Source organism: Barbus barbus (assembly GCF_936440315.1).
Source record: "Barbus barbus genome assembly, chromosome: 26".
In the NCBI taxonomy this organism is placed as follows: Eukaryota; Metazoa; Chordata; class Actinopteri; order Cypriniformes; family Cyprinidae; genus Barbus; species Barbus barbus.
This window is the reverse complement of record NC_136754.1, coordinates 30,379,198-30,385,433: the sequence shown is the minus strand read 5'-3', so window position 1 is coordinate 30,385,433 and position 6,236 is coordinate 30,379,198.

The window sequence follows — 6,236 nt, the reverse complement described above, 5'->3', positions numbered from 1 at the left end:
TAAGTGTCCCAAAGCATAGTATGTTGAAAAGAGCATGCAAAAAGTCCCTGGATGGTCTACTATTTCAGGTAGATTTTTGAAGTCTGGATCCATGCACACTGGTTTATGTTGCCCACAATGCATTGAGCTTTGGCAAAAGCTTGCCTACACTCAAAAGTGTGTACTTTTTCTTCACCAAAAGAGTACATACTTTAAGGGTGTACTCTATTCAAAAACATGCATGATAAGACTGTTTATACCATCTCCAATTGGCTGGATTAGTTCCACTTTGTCATTGTGTCGCTCACATTACGAGATCAGCGGCAATAATATCAAACAGGTTTGAAAATGTCGTAGCGTCTGTGATAGCTCAAGACAGGTTCAGATCGACCTGCTCATCCTTAACGAGCTTCGGTGAACGCAACAAGCACCGAATTGGTCATGATCCAGGGGTTTTGTTGCAGACTGTGGAAATCTGTCCTCGACAGCAAAATCCTGTAGTGTGAGCCTGGCTTAACTCACACCAATATTTACATCATTTGTTTACATGCATGTTGTCAGCTAATAACTGCATTTAAACAGGTTTGCAAGTCTCATGCGACCCAACTAAATTTATATTTGATTTTATATGAATATTTTATTAAATAAACCAGTAAAAACTGAATTGCTGGTAAATTAGCTAAATCTTGTAGGTAATTCTAGGTAGCCATCTAATCAGTATAGTAGGAAATCGGGTACAACGGTGTAAAAGGTGCCTTAGATATTATTTCATCTACCGCTAGATGGCACAAACAAGTGGTGCAGCACTTTCCAAAACATCCTCTTTTCAAGATGCAGGTGTATATTTGGCTGATCCTTGAAGACGATTCTGTGCTTACTTATTTTTAAATGTTGTAGATTTAAATAGCAAATGAGAATCGCTAAAATTAATGCATATATTTTGAGACAAAGGTCTTCTTTATGATTTTCAGTTTTGCTTAAAATAATCAAAGCAGCTGTTTTTAAATAACTTAAGAATATGTATTGTATTTGGGGTAAACAGCGTCCCTGCTGTTGGGGCTAAAAGCGCAGTAATTAACATGATAATTAATAAATGGCTGACTTTTCCATTTGTTAACATGACAAGGTTAGATTCAGATGGTAAATATCATATATTATGTTGGGTGTCCATCCATATTAGAGATAATCACCATGTTTAGAATGAAACCATCATTTTTAAAAACATGATATTAATCATATCATATAATAAAATATCATTTGTTGTTACTACTGTATTACATTTTTATTGGCTCTCCTTCAATATTTAAATATTTACAGCATCTTTACTTATTAAAATGATTTTGTTTCTGTATTTTAAAATATTTTTTATATTAACATTTTAATGACAGGATATTTGTTGAACAAAAATAATTATTTTTTATTTTTCAAAATAAGCAGAAAATAGTACAAACTTTGCCTAGAGTGATTGTTTTGAACAAGTATTAACTTAGACATTATTTATAAAAAACAAGAAAAACTGTATTTTAGCTGAAGAAGTATTTGCATTAAGGGGTTTTTAAGATTTTTAAACAAAAACCACTTGATTGATATATTTTCACACAGAATCTGTTGCTCCATTAATGTTCAATATGTAATGTATGTCTATTTTTTCTGCAATTATACATTTTAGGAGCAGTGAATAGTTAATATAAGGACTGTTTGTATGGGTAGTTTACAGCATTAAGGTCAAAACTACCAAAAATGATAAATAAACAGTTAAATCCAAACTGAGGAGTACAGATGATTCCTCTGGTAAATAAAGTTGATAAACCTGATTTAAATACGGAGTGAATCCACTAAACTCCGACAATGAATAAAGACATTTTGAGATGACAATAAATCTTTAAATGCCACCAAATGCCTTCTGATATTTGAGTTACTGAGAGACAACTGCTAGATATCAATATATTACTGAAACATCTGAAGCATGAGAAGAAAGATTAAACTGAAAGCAGCACTCACCAAACACAACAGAACACGTCCCGCTCTTATTCTTCTTCTTCTGCTGTTGCTGTTATTGGCGGAGAGCAAAGACGTTTAAGAGGAATTACCGCCACCTGCTGGACTGGAGGAGTTTCGATGCTAATAATTATTGGGTCTAAGTAGCATAATATAATAGCTCAAGTCAAATAAACAAGGAATCATGGTATAGTCTTTTCAGTCAGTAGATCAAACACATTTTCAAGCACAGAGGGAAGACACAAGGATGACTCTGGGGGTAGATTTAAGATTGTGGATATTTTATACCAGTTAATGTTCCAAATAATATTATTGCATACTGTTGAAAGAAAAATATTATTTTGATGTTGTGGGAACAAAGGTTCTTGAAACATTCATGTCAGTAAAGCCCATCTGAACTGAGAAAATAAATAATAGAAATAAATAATAAATAAAAATAAATCAATAATGAGAAATGCAAGCAATCTGAATAGAAATAACATATAATTGACATGACCTTTCCTGACCTTTCAGTGTTTAAAGCACACATTGTGATGCATGCATGAGGCTCTCTTCACTCTATTAAACTCTTCCACTTCACTGAAATAATAAATGGAGAACATAATCACTGCTAGGTTAACAGAAATACTGTTGACGCTTAAACAAAGATACACTGGACATTGTGTAAAAATAATTCCATTTTCTACTCTTACCAGTGATGATAATCAGGACCAGAGAGGAAGGCCTGCTCAGCATCCTGCAGAGACCAGTTCTGAAGCCCAGCCAGGCCATATATGATGGCCTATCAGAAGAAAATTGTGAATTGAAATATACACAGGTCTGCACATAAGCAGCATAAGGTATAATATACAGTAAGGTTTGAAAGGGCAGACACATGCACAATACATTATATTGTTATACATACCTCTGGAAACAGAACACCACAGATTAACCACACTTCCTGCGTGAAGCTCAGTTGCGTAGCTGTTTCATGTAGTCCTGACTTCAGAAAAGCACAAAGGTTGTCCTGCTGTTCTTCCCTCTCAAGGTAGACAGGTGAAAGGACTTCGGAGGATACCACGTTGACGTCTTCCCGTTGAGTACGTCCTACGGGCAAATTGGATTGTTATGTGTTTCTTGAAAAATGCACTGCTGTCAATAAATCAAGACAGGCTTATCACGCAACAGTTTTGTTAAATGAACGTGCTAACAATTCAGCATTAGAGGCTAATATATGATGCATTCAAGACTATTTAGCAAATCACGATCACTTCGGCTACGTTAACTTTCCAATGAAATGCATCACAATTGTTTTGAATGTTAAACCAATAAAAACTGATTCACATTTGATACTCACTCTCTGATGGTCATCCATCTTCGCTGGTCCTCTCTAAACCGGTAGGTGGCGACATAAAGCTTTGATTACTTGACTGGAATATATAACCTATTGGAAATGCAGCTTAAAAGTTGAATTTAACATATATTTATTTTCTTCTTTTTTTCTGTGAATTAAAAATTATTAATATTATAGCCTACAGCCTTATAGTGTTTCATTGAGGAATGAATCATCCACACGCTCATTTATCATCATGCATTGGCATAAATAGCCTACAATAATGGCATAATTGTCAGGCGTTTACAGTATTTGCAAAATATATGATAGCAAATAGCATAATTATACAGAACGTTAATTAGGTAAAGCGATACACGAATTGAAAGGGGAAATAATAAAATATTATATTTATATGAAATGATGTAAAGTAAAACGTAATATGTAATTTAAAGGGAAACAGTTTAATTAAGCTCAAAGGGACTCATTTATGATTTTATAGGGAATTTGAACAGAATCCCTGTTTTACAGCTGATCACTGAGGCGGCAGCGATTCATTGACCTAACCATATAACATCAACTCTGCACTGGATATTACAATCCAACATATAGTGAAAACACTTTAATAGCACAGTAACAAGACCGGCAGATTAACACATTAACTTATAATCACACAACACTAGATACTTCTCTTTTCAATATAAATCAGATTTTATTTGATAAACCTAAGACATGTAAACTAATCTAACACATGAACACAAACATTCACAGGAAAGCGAGGAAAGGATGAGTTTAAGAGAATGAAAATGTGACATCCCAAGTTTACAGCAATATGTGCTATTGCATAGACCTTAACCACCATAAACCCTCGCTTTGAGTTTCTCAATGAGGCTAAAAGTTGTATTAAATGCACCAATTCAGTTAGAACCCGAGGTACTTGCTTGCTTTGCCAAGGGATTCCTCGTGAAGTGACGTCTTGGGAAGCCAACGGTTGGGCGTTGGCTGAAGATGAGGAGTTGTGGCTGGTAGAAGTTTTGAGGCGGTCACAGACTCCAGTTGAACTCGGAGACGAGACGTGGCGGCAAAACTTAACTGAGTACACAAAACTCACAACGGAAAAGAAAAGAAATGAAAGTAAAAGAATAAAGGGATGTAAAGAGGCTAGGTGGGGTTTCTTCTCATCGTGGTAGCAGCTGGCATGTAGGCCAGGGCACGCTCAAAGAGCAGCGTCAAAACACGCTGGCAAAAGAGAAGCAAAAAGGGAGAGAACCGAGAGTTTGATGGCGTCCTGAGTTTTTAAGCTCGGATTCTGGACACATCCCAATGCTTGTCTTAACCAATTAGAAATGATCTTAGCTAGGGGTGTTGCTCTGTTCCTCCACCCAATCAATAAATCATGTTATCTGAACTTTACAGGCTCTTGCAAAGTATACTTTTGAACATGATTTCTATAACAAGACTATGATACATTTGACAAAGAATTGACTGGAAGAAACATTTAAAGCACGATTTTTCTAACTCATACATACCAAACACGCATCTGAATCCCTCAGCTATTCAATAGTGATTAAAAATACATACATAATATGATAGTCTAATATGTGGACTAATATGTTACAAACATAATATGGGGTTCTGCATAGAAATGTCCTTTTAGGATGATTTTATGTGCATATGAAAAGAAAGTCTTTGTGTAGCTCAATGGAGAACGAAGGCATGTTCTTCAGAGAAAGGAATCTGGGTTTGGTCTGTCTTCTGTGGGGTGAAGTCAGTCTAAAGAAGCTTGTGACTTCCAGCGTGGAGCTCATGTGATGCCCATCTCTTTGACTATCAGTCTTGATTACTTGCCCCCAAATTTGACGGTCTCCTTCCTGAACTGGAATTATCAATGTGTTCTTGTGTCTCAATGCTGCAAGCTGTTTTGTGAAAGAGTTGGTTAGTTCGCTTGCTTCAGACTAGTGGCGCTCCTCATGTTTCTATGTTCTGATCACATCTTAAATTTGTCTGATTCGGTCTCTGATATCCAACAATGAATATCAAAATATAGCCCTAACAAGTTAATATAACCTAATAATAATAAAATCCCGGGTTGCTATGGTCACGCAGGTTTGTTTACACATTAAACTCATGGCCACGAGACATGTATGTCGTTCTCTCAACATAGCATCTCGAGGCCATGACATAATATCACGCTCCCATGAATTAATATCTCATGGCCACGACAAAACTAAGTGAACTGAAGACGACCCCTCCCGGGCACCGTAGTATTGAAATATACGGTAAGGTGTTGTTCATTTTCTTTCCAGATGAAAGGCTTGATGAAATACTGCCAAAAGCCCAAAGTATACTTCACTTTATTATTACCAAAGTCCCTTTAGTTTAGCAGTTAATTTTGGGTGAAAGGGACTCATCCCTTAAATATGGTCATATCTGCTCAGATTCAGTTTCTGTTCCTCTGAAATTTACTGAATGATAAATCTTCATTGTGACAAGACATTTTATTATTATACGGGTTATATTAACTGGGAAGGGATAATAATAACTTCTTATATGGGCATCACGAAGCGGTGGAAGGAAATGAAGAATGGATGATATTTCATGTCTGTGAATACAGCATATTTCATTAAATCAGTCTAAAGCCTAAGGTGCTGAATACAATCATCAAAGATAAAGACTAAGCCTTGTTTCCATGTGAAACTCCTTCCACACTGATGGCATGTAAAATCCTCATTCTTCTCTTTATTAAACTCTATGTTTACAACATCAAAGCTCACTTTAATGTGGCATGGAGGACCAGATCTGAAAAAAGAAAAACAAAAAAGTATATGAAGGTAAACCAGTAGCAAAACTCGAGAGGTTGCTGGTTTGAATGTGAGAACATGTCACATTAATATTTGTATTTGTAAATGGAAATAACACTCAGAGCCCTGATGTGAAAAGCTGAATCTTT